Source organism: Panicum hallii, chromosome 4, assembly GCF_002211085.1.
Source record: "Panicum hallii strain FIL2 chromosome 4, PHallii_v3.1, whole genome shotgun sequence".
NCBI classification, from domain to species: Eukaryota; Viridiplantae; Streptophyta; class Magnoliopsida; order Poales; family Poaceae; genus Panicum; species Panicum hallii.
The window spans coordinates 49,552,159-49,565,279 of record NC_038045.1 but is presented as its reverse complement, the minus strand read 5'-3'; positions in this window follow the sequence as shown (position 1 = coordinate 49,565,279).

The following is a 13,121-nucleotide window of genomic DNA, read 5'->3' as shown; positions in this document are numbered from 1 at the left end:
AATCTTTAATTTAAAAGTTTTTAATTTAAATTTGGGTTCATTTCAAATCTAATTTAAATGTTTTAGTTCTTATTACAATAAATTCTACCATATCTTTATAAACAGTGTTTCAAATCTAAACCCTCTTTATTCTATGCATGTTTGTGTGCTAATTGGGTGAATTATAATATTTGAAACGTGAAATTCCAAATTTAAATTTCACCTTATTAACTTGTTGCATTTCATTTAGAATCAACGACACTCGACGACGGAGATTACGAACTGGTCTTAGGACAAGACCAAGGCTTTCCAGAAGATCCAACACAAGTCGTCGAAGGACTAACTGAAGTTCCGAACCCGAGTTCGGAAATCTCTGACTCTCCTGCCCCTACCCCTACTCCCGAAGGCAAGCCCCGGACATATCCCATTATTTTATCTACACTGCAATCTATACTTATTTATATTATATCTTGCATTAAGTCTAGGAGTTGAAGTGAAACCCTAGATGCATGAATCCTAGCAATCCAATGTAATGCTCCCGAGTCCTTATCGGATAGTTGCTCCGCTAATAGGACCGGTAGAAGTCGAGTGATTTCCTGTCACTCGCGCGATATAGGAGTTGCATGTTTACATTTCAGCAACCACTATAAGGATGACGGACAGGGTCATGTGTTGTATCATGACCTGGAAGTTTACCCTGTCTGTTTTGATAAAAGCTTTAAGGTCGAAAAGTGTGGTAGTGGTGGCTACGTTTTTGAAAGTACTAGCCACATGCCGCGAAATATGGTAAGCGGTAAGCCTAGTAACCAATCGGCCCGGTAAGTGGACATACCTCCCACCACTCGATTAATTTGGTTCTTTTCACGCACCGACCTGTGGGAGTACGTTCTGCAAGGCAGACAGGAATACGGGTTTTGTAGTCGCGCTACAGACGTATGTCCTGTACACATTGGGTGTGCGTACGGTCCTGCAAGTCGCTTGTGGTGGCCTGTCCACGAGTCGGAAAGAAAGGTAAACGGTTGCTTTGGAACGCCCTGTTGGTATTCCAAGCGTGTGCGTTAGGTTTACCTTGCAAGGTTAAATTCGATTCGAATCGTCCGCCTCTCACGAAGCTTGAGACTGCTTATCCCTTCTGCCACATTGAGTAAGAAGTGGAACTAATGGTAGATAATCTTGTTGAATGATAAACACTACCTTGCTTGCTTAGTGTAGGTGCTAATCTAGAATAAATACTCAACTAGAAAATGAAAGCTAAAACTTGAAAATAGTTCATACTCTTTGTTACTTTTCAGCTGAAAATAAACCCAGAGCCTTTGCAATGCCTTCATGAGTCTAGTTATGGGCTAAGTATACCCAACCCGGGTAAGCCTTGCTGAGTATTAGAATACTCAGCCTTGCCAATGTTTGTTTCAGGTATAACCTACGAGAACCCCACGGACAACCTTGGGTGGCCAACGTCCGTTCCGTTTGGCTGGTCCGTGGAGTGGGACCCGTCCCCGGCCAGCACAGACCCTCCGGAGTGACACCAAGCCCTGGGCTAAGCTTGGCGTTCGCCTTCGCGTCGTGTGTAGTCGCGTAAAACTTTTTCTTCCGCTGTGAGTTTAGACAAGCTGTTACGCTTGTCAGTTTGAACATGGTTGTATAAATTTACTTCTCTTGAACTCGTTTTGTAATAATATATATATATGGCTGTAAATTAAAGTTGATGAGCTATTCTGTGATGTGAACTCGCCATCGTGCGAGGTAAACCTACTTCGATCCTGCTGAACCGTGGTTGAATCGGGCGGAGACCCGACAGACCAAAGGATTGTTCCGTCTGAAGTGCGTTAAGCTGATTGCAGTTGTACGGCGATCAATAGCGCACTTGAGCCGGAATAATTCGAGCGGTTCTGCCACAGCTGGTATCAGAGCTGTAGGTTTATCCTTGCATCTGGGAAAGCTCTTAAAAAGTGTTTTATGGATAAAAGTTGCCAACAAATGAGTTTATAAAGTACGTTGGATTCGTTAAGGTTGGTAATTAGAACGTAAAGCCCTAAGGGTTTATTTGGGAAAGTATCAGGTGGCAATAAGAGAATATATATATGTAAATCTGACTTGCAGCACTACTTTCTGTCAGAACTTAAATTTTTGTACAACTCAATTTTACTTCTTGTAACGACATCTACGTATGGAGGTAAGAAGGTAAGGATACTCAGCCAACTGAGGGAGCTTGGCCTTCCCGTCGGTGATGCGAACCGAACGCTGTTTCTCAAGCAGTGGCCTACTTGAGATGCTGCCAATATATCAACTTAGGTTGATTATATTGGGAGTATATGGTTCGGCGCAGGGTATGGCGATCACTGTTCATACCCCCGCATTTTGCGGTACCCCCCGTGAATACGTTGTTTCGATAACGTATGTTAACGTTGTCTGTACGGCGGTAATTGTACAGATGCTGTTTTTATAGTGAGCAGTAATGTTTGGGGACGCTTTCATGTTGTGCTGCCATGAAAGGTTCATGAGATATATATATATATCTGTGTTTTCTTCTGCAGGTACACTAACCACGTTTACGCTATTAGGACGCGTAGGGTTTACCGACTAGTTATATATAGTGAGAGACGTATGGTTATGCCACCGAAACTAACTACGTAAGTCCGAATGTATTCGGCAGTTGTTTTGGTTGTGAGGACGAGTAGCGCGTGCATACATCTTTTCTCAATGAAAGAATTTTATACCTCATAGATATGCCATTTGTTTTTGGAATGGGGTAATGAAGAGTTAAGGATAGCTTTAAGTTGGGTATCTTATATGGGATCTTAGTTTTCCATCTGATTTCTAGCCTTTGCTGTTATCAAATTGGTTATCTTGATCTGTTTATCTTGTATTCTTCTAACAAGATAACAAGTTTTACCATTTGCATCCTGGTCGCAGATGGCAGCACCTTCCAATGTTTTCTGGGATCCGGAAGGGCATCTCCACACCAATGCCCTTCACTGGGAAGGTTTTCCCCGCTTGTTATGGGAATCTTTGCAGGCTTTCTATTACACAGAACCCCCTCAGTACGACGCTATCGAACATGTGGAAGACGGAATCCATAGGGCCTATGTCAGGATGATTATACCTCAGCATCCTTTCCGTTCACAATGGCAGCCTATTGAGATCAGCACGATGGGCTACAGAATTATGGACACCATTGAAGCAGCAGCCCTAGAAGCCATTTATGCTTTTTGCAGTCAACACCCCGAGGAAGTTGTAGGACAACCTATAGGTTTGTTCGCCACAACAGATCCTAGTGAAGTGGAGCGAGACCTCAGAATAATTCCTGAAAGTCATAGGCTGGAAGGTCCACCAGAAGAAGTAGTGCAAGGAATGAGGCGTTACACGGGCGTGCAATACCACTATCACATGCTGCTACGCCGTGAGATAGGCCATCTGATTACTGCTGCGCGAAGTTTCCACGGGGACGCTGCTAGATACTTCACCCAGGCAGACCAACTTCAAGCAGTGGTACTTGAGAAGAATGGAATAATCGCTACTCAAAACGAGACCATCCATCATCGTGAAGATCAGATCAACGAGAGTGATCACATAATCACTCAGCGGGATACTGTTATTGAATTTCTACAGGCACAAGTTCAAGATCTGATCCTTGCAGTGGATGATGCTCAAGCTCAGATTGAAGAATTGCAGCAGCCCCCGATTCCTCCCCGTTGCACCTGCAGCACCTGAAGCTGAAGAGGAAGATCCCGAGGAGATCGAAGGAGTCTCCGAACTTGATTCTGAGCATGGGGATCCGGTCGTCAGTCCCCATCATTCCTCCTCTGGAAGCCAGTCATCAGTGGGCAATTTTGATGACTTTTAGTCATAGTTGACAGCGTGGTGGTTTAGATGTAATAAATGTATAAGATGTAACATAAGTAGTGGGTAGAACATCTAGTTATAAAGCCACTTGTTGTATATGTGGCATGTACTTTTAGGTAAAAGTTTGTAACATTTTGAGTGTGCTGATGTAAGATAGTAGTATCTTTATAGTAATCTAAATCCTGAGTTTAGGTTATCTTGTTCAACACTTGTGTACCTGTTGTGAGTAGATTGAATGGAGCATATGCATTATATTTCAGCTGGATAAATTGTATCTTATCTGAAACTGGAGCAAGATTATGGTTAACAATGGATGTCTCCTTGATTTCAGATGGTTGGAGCTACTCGTGGAACCCCGGAAGGATTCCGGGCAGGACAACCTGGTAGTTCCCAGCAACCACCGCCGCCACCTCCGAACTTGGCCGAGGTTATGGCCCGGCAAACCGAGCTTCTAAATCAACTTGTACAAGCTCAGATGGGCCATTTCCAGCAGCAACCTCGAGGCCGAGGTGAACCTCTGTCGGCCAACTATCAGGACTTCCTCAGCACCCAACCTCCTTTATTCCACAAGGCCGATGAGCCTCTGGACGCAGATGCCTGGTTGCGGACTATCGAGTCTAAGTTCGCTTTACTGTCAGCTCCATGTTCAGAGGAGAACAAAGTGCTCTTCGCAGCCCAGCAACTCCGAGGCCATGCACGTCTTTGGTGGGACCAGTTTCATGCAATGCAACCCGCCGAACACGTGGTCATTTGGGATGAGTTTCGGACTGCATTCCGAGCACATCATATACCAGCGGGGCTCATCGAGCGAAAGCTCAATGAATTTTTGAGCTTGACCCAGGGTACCCGTACTGTCACACAGTATGCACAGGTTTTCAATCACCTGTGCCAGTATGCGGGACCGCATGCGGACACAGATGCCCGCAAATGTGATCGCTTCCGTCGAGGCTTAAACACCAAGCTCAAAGAATGGCTGAATTTAGTGAAGGCCAATGATTTCAATGAGTTGGTCAATATGGCCATAACTCAAGAAGACTGCATTGCCGCTCATAGAGCTGAAAAGAAACGGAAGGCACCCACAGGACCTGCAATTTCACAATCGCCAAGGTATCGGTTGGTCCCGAGTAATGCCCCTCGAGCTCCACCTCGAGGTAATTTATCTGGCAGATGGGTAGCCCGACCTCCCCAGCAAGCACAATTCAACCGACCACCTCTGCCCCAAACTCGACAACAACCCCAACAAGGTCTGCGGCCGAGCTTTCCGCCAGCTACTTCAGGAAACAACAATAATCGTTGTTTCAATTGCGGAAGCCCGTCCCACTTCATTAAGGATTGCCCTCAACCTAGGAAATCATTCCAAGGGCAAACATCTAATCCAAACTACAAGGGCAAGGGTAAGAGACAAGTGGTGCAGGTCCGACAAGGGAGGGTGAATCTTACTACACTCTCCGAACTTCCTGAAGGGGCACCAATAATGACGGGTACATTTTCTATCAACCATTACCCCGTTACTGTTCTTTTTGATACTGGTGCCACCCATAGTTTTATTAGTATGGATTGCGGGACCAAAGTGGGCATGGAAATCGGTTATATAAATGAAGCCTATAGGATTATAACTCCTGGTGGTAAGATTTTGTCCAATCAAATCTGTAGAATGGTACCCATTCAGCTAGGTAGTCATCTAATCAAAACCGATCTGCTAGTGCTAGACCTGAAAGGGATGGATGTTCTTTTGGGTATGAATTGGATGACCCAACATCATGTGTCTCTAGATATTCCTTCAAGAACCGTGGAGATAGGTTCCCCGGAAAATGAGCCTACCATTCTTTATCTTCCACAACCAAAATCCTTAAATTCTTGCACCTATGCTGTATCTGGAGTCAAACTAGAAGATATTCCAGTCGTCTGTGAATATCCAGATGTTTTTCCAGATGACTTACCTGGAATGCCTCCAGACAGAGATATCGAGTTCATTATAGAACTTCAACCTGGTACAGCCCCTATTTTTAAGAAACCTTATCGTATGCCTCCTAATGAGTTGGCCGAATTAAAAACTCAACTCCAAGATCTCTTAGATAAAGGTTTCATTCGTCCAAGTGCATCACCATGGGGTTGTCCGGCCTTATTTGTGAAAAAGAAAGATAATAGCTTAAGGCTGTGTGTTGATTATCGTCCTCTCAATGCGGTGACTATCAAAAATAAGTACCCTCTACCCCGCATTGATATCCTCTTTGATCAATTAGCCGGAGCCAAGGTGTTCTCTAAAATAGATCTTCGTTCCGGCTACCACCAAATTAAGATTCGGCCCAGTGATGTTCCCAAAACAGCTTTCTCCACTCGGTATGGTCTATACGAGTATCTTGTCATGTCGTTTGGTCTCACTAATGCCCCAGCCTATTTCATGTACCTCATGAATTCTGTCTTCATGCAAGAGCTCGACAAGTTTGTCGTGGTCTTCATTGATGACATCTTGATCTATTCTAAAACTCCAGAAGATCATGCTAAGCATCTTCATATCATCCTTCAGCGATTAAGAGACCATCACCTGTATGCCAAATTCTCTAAATGTGAATTTTGGCTAGATACAGTCAAATTCCTGGGCCATACCATTTCTAGTGACGGAATATCCGTCGATCCCAGTAAAGTACAAGAAGTGATGGATTGGAAACCCCCAACATCCGTCCATCAAATTCGTAGTTTTCTCGGTCTAGCTGGCTATTATCGCCGTTTCATTCCTGACTTCTCCAGAATAGCCAAACCTATGACCGAACTACTAAAGAAAAATGTGAAATTCTCCTGGGATCAAAAATGCGAAGATGCGTTTCATCTTCTCAGACAACATCTTACGACGGCTCCAGTCTTAGCTCAACCAGATGTTTCAAAACCTTTTGACATCTACTGTGATGCATCAGGAATTGGACTTGGTTGTGTACTTATGCAAGACAACCGAGTAATTGCATATGCATCACGAGCACTTAGGGTTCATGAACAAAACTACCCTACTCATGATCTTGAGCTTGCAGCCGTAATTCATGCCCTAAAAATCTGGAGACATCATTTGATGGGCACGAAATGCCACATCTATACTGATCATAAAAGCCTCAAGTACATCTTTACCCAGGCAGATTTGAATATGAGGCAAAGACGCTGGCTAGAACTAATCAAAGATTATGATTTAGAAGTACACTATCATCCCGGCAAAGCTAACGTTGTTGCCGACGCCCTCAGTCGCAAGGCACATTGCTCCTGCTTGTCCGTTGAAGCGTTCAACGAGACTCTCTGTTGGGAAATGAGAAAGCTCAATCTAGAGATCATTTCCCAAGGTGACTTAAACCATCTTTCGGTTGAAGCCACACTTAGAGATAGTATTGTTCTAGCACAACAGCGTAATAAAGGGATTAGAATCATTAAACAGAAGATAAAACAAGGAGAAGGGAAGTATAAATGCTTCCGAGTTGATCCTAAAGGGGTTTTATGGTTCAACGAACGTATTGTTGTACCCAGGGACCATAAGCTCCGCAGGCAAATCATGGACGAAGCCCACTCGTCCAAATTCTCTATACATCCCGGCAGTACGAAGATGTATCAGGATCTGAAACAGAACTTTTGGTGGACTCGTATGAGGCGAGAGATAGCCAAATATGTATCGGAATGTGATATCTGCCAAAGAGTCAAAGCCAGTCATTTGAAGACTGCTGGTATCCTTCAACCTCTACCCATTCCCTCGTGGAAGTGGGAGGATATCAGTATGGACTTTATTGTTGGCTTACCTAACACTCCTCGGAGGCATGACTCTATTTGGGTAATCGTTGATCGATTAACCAAGACTGCACATTTTCTTCCCGTGCATACCACATACAATGCCAAAAGGTATGCTGAGATTTATCTGGATCAGATTATTCGACTCCATGGAGTACCTAAAACGATCATTTCAGATCGTGGAGCACAATTTGTTGCTAGGTTCTGGGAGCAGCTCCATGATGCTCTTGGGACTAAATTAATTCGAAGCTCCGCCTATCATCCTCAGACAGATGGGCAAACTGAGCGAATAAACCAAATTTTGGAAGATATGCTCAGAGCTTGTGTACTCCAATTCGACAAAAATTGGGATAAGTACTTGTCACTAGCAGAATTCTCTTACAACAATAGCTATCAGACAAGTATTAAAATGGCTCCCTTTGAAGCATTATACGGTCGCCGATGCCGAACTCCTTTGAGTTGGTCACAAACCGGCGAACGTAAAATTTTTGGACCCGATCTAGTTGTAGAAGCAGAAGATAAAGTCAAGCTTATCCAGAACAATCTAAAGGCCGCCCAATCCCGACAGAAAAGCTACGCGGATATACGAAGAAGACCATTACAGTTTTACGTTGGAGACTTCGTATATCTTCGAGTATCGCCTATTCGAGGTATTCAAAGATTCGGTGTAAAGGGGAAACTTGCTCCTCGATACATCGGACCCTTTGAAATCCTTGAAATTTGTGGACCTGTAGCTTATCGTCTCCAACTTCCACCTCAATTAGCGGCCATCCATAACATCTTTCATGTATCCCAACTCAGAAAGTGTGTTAAAATCCCCACCGAGATCATCGATTCCCAAGCTATCGAAATCGAACCAGATCTGACCTATACAGAACATCCCATCAGAGTCCTTGACACTAAAGAGAGAAGTACCAGAAGAGAGACCACCAAAATGTACAAGATTCAATGGAACCATCACACAGAGGAAGAAGCAACATGGGAAACCGAATCTTATCTCCAACGCAACTTTCCCGATTTCTTCCAATCCAATCTTCGAGCTTGATCTTTTTGTCCCATCCTGCTTCGGAATCTCGGGACGAGATTCTTTTTAGGGGGGAAGGCTGTGACACCCAGGTAATTAGCTAGGTCATACCTTAGATTTTAAGCATGCTTGTATGTTCAAAGTTTGGCAAAAATATACTTTATGTATGCAATGCTATGAAAGAAAGGATGTTTAAGTAATTAATATTAGTTAAAGGTCCTTTTATGCAAAATGGATGGAGATGAGGAAAAAAATTTAAAAGCATAAGGGTTATATTGCAAAAAGTAGTATCTGTGGTTAAATTGCAAAAATATATGTGAAATTACCATAGGATGTATGTGCAAAAGTAATTTTACTTAGGGATTTACATAAAACATGAAATTATTACTAAGTCTATTTTATTTCCAAAACTATTGCTCAAACGTAGATGAACCTTAAAGAGAAGTTGTAGGGTTTGAAAAACCATGCACTTTTAATTTTTGGACCATCTTCATTTGAGCATTGGTTTAAAAGTTACAAGTCCTTTACAGTAAGGCCCCTGTCTTTCTCTGAAATCACAGATCAGTCCCTAAGTCAGTTCACCTCTTCTTCCTCTCTGCGCTCTGCCCCCCCCCCCCCTGCTCTGCTTTCTCTGTTTTCTCTGTCGCCGGAGTTATGAGCCGCCCTGGCTCACCGCCGGCCATCTCCCCTGCCCTCCCCCCATCCACGCGTTGCCCTTCTACATGGCCACCGCTCTACCCCCCCTTGCTGGCGCCCTATCCGTGCGCCACGGGCCGCGCCCTGCCAGCGTTGCTCGCCGGCGCCGCTTCTGTCGCCGCCGCAAATTCCGCGGCTAAGCCTTATCTTTCCCTCCTCTCTTCTGCTCTATGGCATCAGTAGCCCGCCGTCATCTCTTTTGCCTATAAAAGGATACCCCCGGCCTCCCCCGCGCGCGTGCCAGTACCTCGCCGCTCCTCCATTGCCGCCGTGAGCTCGGGCCACCGTGGGACCTCTCCCTCCGCCCTTTCCCTCCCCAAATTGACTACACTAGCAGCTTCCTCGTGCCCCACTGCACCTTCCCCGCCCGCTCCTCCCCTTCCCCGCACGCCGGAACCACCCCGCCGCCGAGCGCCTCCGGTCGCTGGCCCGGCTCACCGCGGGTAGCCCAAATCCGGCCATCCCAAGTCCCCCCGAGACCACCCACAGGTAGCTTTGGCCCTCCTCGTGCTCCCCCTCTCTTTCCCCCTCACCGCCGGCGACATCCCCGGCCGGAATTTGGCCGGACTAGAACCTCTCCCCGCCGGCCATGGTTGTGGACTCAATTGCTTGAGAAACTTTTCTTCCAGGGGGTTTTCTGCAAAGTGTTAAGGGCTGATGTGTGAAGAGAGTCTGTTATTTTATGTGGGAGCTTCACCTGTCTTGTAAAATTCATATCAATTCATAGAAAAATCTAAAAATAGTGAAACCAACTTTGTTAGAAAGTAGATTTCAAACTCTATGACTCTTGTTAATAGAGTTTAGTCTAAAATAAAATATCTCTACATGTATTTTGAATTTAATGATAAAGGGTAAAATACACTCAACCCTAATATTTCATGTTCTTTTGTTCTTCTTAAAGTATAATGTGAATGATTGATGAACTCTAGTTGACTTGTGTTAAGTTGCAAACTTAAACTTGATTTAAATTTAACTCCTCTTATTTGAACTTTCAAATTTGAATTATTCAATAAACTTATTATATAACCTCTTCTAAATTAACACCATTACTAGTCTCTAATGTGATATTTTATAATCAAATTTCTATAATCTTTAATTTAAAAGTTTTTAATTTAAATTTGGGTTCATTTCAAATCTAATTTAAATGTTTTAGTTCTTATTACAATAAATTCTACCATATCTTTATAAACAGTGTTTCAAATCTAAACCCTCTTTATTCTATGCATGTTTGTGTGCTAATTGGGTGAATTATAATATTTGAAACGTGAAATTCCAAATTTAAATTTCACCTTATTAACTTGTTGCATTTCATTTAGAATCAACGACACTCGACGACGGAGATTACGAACTGGTCTTAGGACAAGACCAAGGCTTTCCAGAAGATCCAACACAAGTCGTCGAAGGACTAACTGAAGTTCCGAACCCGAGTTCGGAAATCTCTGACTCTCCTGCCCCTACCCCTACTCCCGAAGGCAAGCCCCGGACATATCCCATTATTTTATCTACACTGCAATCTATACTTATTTATATTATATCTTGCATTAAGTCTAGGAGTTGAAGTGAAACCCTAGATGCATGAATCCTAGCAATCCAATGTAATGCTCCCGAGTCCTTATCGGATAGTTGCTCCGCTAATAGGACCGGTAGAAGTCGAGTGATTTCCTGTCACTCGCGCGATATAGGAGTTGCATGTTTACATTTCAGCAACCACTATAAGGATGACGGACAGGGTCATGTGTTGTATCATGACCTGGAAGTTTACCCTGTCTGTTTTGATAAAAGCTTTAAGGTCGAAAAGTGTGGTAGTGGTGGCTACGTTTTTGAAAGTACTAGCCACATGCCGCGAAATATGGTAAGCGGTAAGCCTAGTAACCAATCGGCCCGGTAAGTGGACATACCTCCCACCACTCGATTAATTTGGTTCTTTTCACGCACCGACCTGTGGGAGTACGTTCTGCAAGGCAGACAGGAATACGGGTTTTGTAGTCGCGCTACAGACGTATGTCCTGTACACATTGGGTGTGCGTACGGTCCTGCAAGTCGCTTGTGGTGGCCTGTCCACGAGTCGGAAAGAAAGGTAAACGGTTGCTTTGGAACGCCCTGTTGGTATTCCAAGCGTGTGCGTTAGGTTTACCTTGCAAGGTTAAATTCGATTCGAATCGTCCGCCTCTCACGAAGCTTGAGACTGCTTATCCCTTCTGCCACATTGAGTAAGAAGTGGAACTAATGGTAGATAATCTTGTTGAATGATAAACACTACCTTGCTTGCTTAGTGTAGGTGCTAATCTAGAATAAATACTCAACTAGAAAATGAAAGCTAAAACTTGAAAATAGTTCATACTCTTTGTTACTTTTCAGCTGAAAATAAACCCAGAGCCTTTGCAATGCCTTCATGAGTCTAGTTATGGGCTAAGTATACCCAACCCGGGTAAGCCTTGCTGAGTATTAGAATACTCAGCCTTGCCAATGTTTGTTTCAGGTATAACCTACGAGAACCCCACGGACAACCTTGGGTGGCCAACGTCCGTTCCGTTTGGCTGGTCCGTGGAGTGGGACCCGTCCCCGGCCAGCACAGACCCTCCGGAGTGACACCAAGCCCTGGGCTAAGCTTGGCGTTCGCCTTCGCGTCGTGTGTAGTCGCGTAAAACTTTTTCTTCCGCTGTGAGTTTAGACAAGCTGTTACGCTTGTCAGTTTGAACATGGTTGTATAAAGTTACTTCTCTTGAACTCGTTTTGTAATAATATATATATATATGGCTGTAAATTAAAGTTGATGAGCTATTCTGTGATGTGAACTCGCCATCGTGCGAGGTAAACCTACTTCGATCCTGCTGAACCGTGGTTGAATCGGGCGGAGACCCGACAGACCAAAGGATTGTTCCGTCTGAAGTGCGTTAAGCTGATTGCAGTTGTACGGCGATCAATAGCGCACTTGAGCCGGAATAATTCGAGCGGTTCTGCCACACCCGCCTGCATGTCAACGTCTGAATCTTAAGTTATTTTACTAGTCAGAACGGCGACGAACTGGTCAGGAAACTGGAATTCATGCCACTGACTGACGAACCACCTACCTGCTCTCCTACTCAGCACGGACTCGTTCTTCCCAGCACGCTCGCCATTGCCAGACCCAAACCCTGGTCCTGCGCCCAGTCCCTCCCAAAAGGTTGGAATTTGGAAACCGCATTGCATAGCGGCTTCGAGTCCGAGAAACGGTCGGAGAGCGTGAGACCCGGCGCCTGCACGGCCGCAGCGGTCGCTGTCCGGCGTTTATACTTGTCCGAGCGCCCCCTAAACCAAACGGGCCTGTTGCTGGGCATTTAGACAGGCCACGCGTATGGTCTACAGGACCTGCTGCTGGTCTGTGTCTTCCTGTGCTTCGAGGCTGCTCGTACCTCGTGTGCGAGCGACGACCGGGGAGCGTCAAGCCGTCAAGCCTCGTTGCTCGTCGTCGAGCCGCCCATCTGGCAAGACGCCACACGACGACACGACCAGTCTTATCGTCCAGCGAGAACGAGGGGACATTTCTTTTTTGGCTTTGTCCAAGGGTTTGGTTCTTCCGATTTCATCAGTGCGTATGGCCAAGAAGCTCATCCTCTCTCGCGCGCCTCGCCGCCGTGGCACCGACCGCGACCAGACAGCACGACGCGCCCTGGCTGGAGCCGACGCCGAACGCGCCGCCGCGGCCTGCCGCTCCCGCTCGCGCTCCCCGTCGGCGCCCCCCTCGCACGGACGACCGGGCGGAGGCACGGCAGCGGTAGCCGGCAGGCCGTGCGGCGCGACGGCCGGTGGGGCAGGAGTACGAGGCCGGCGAGACAGTGCC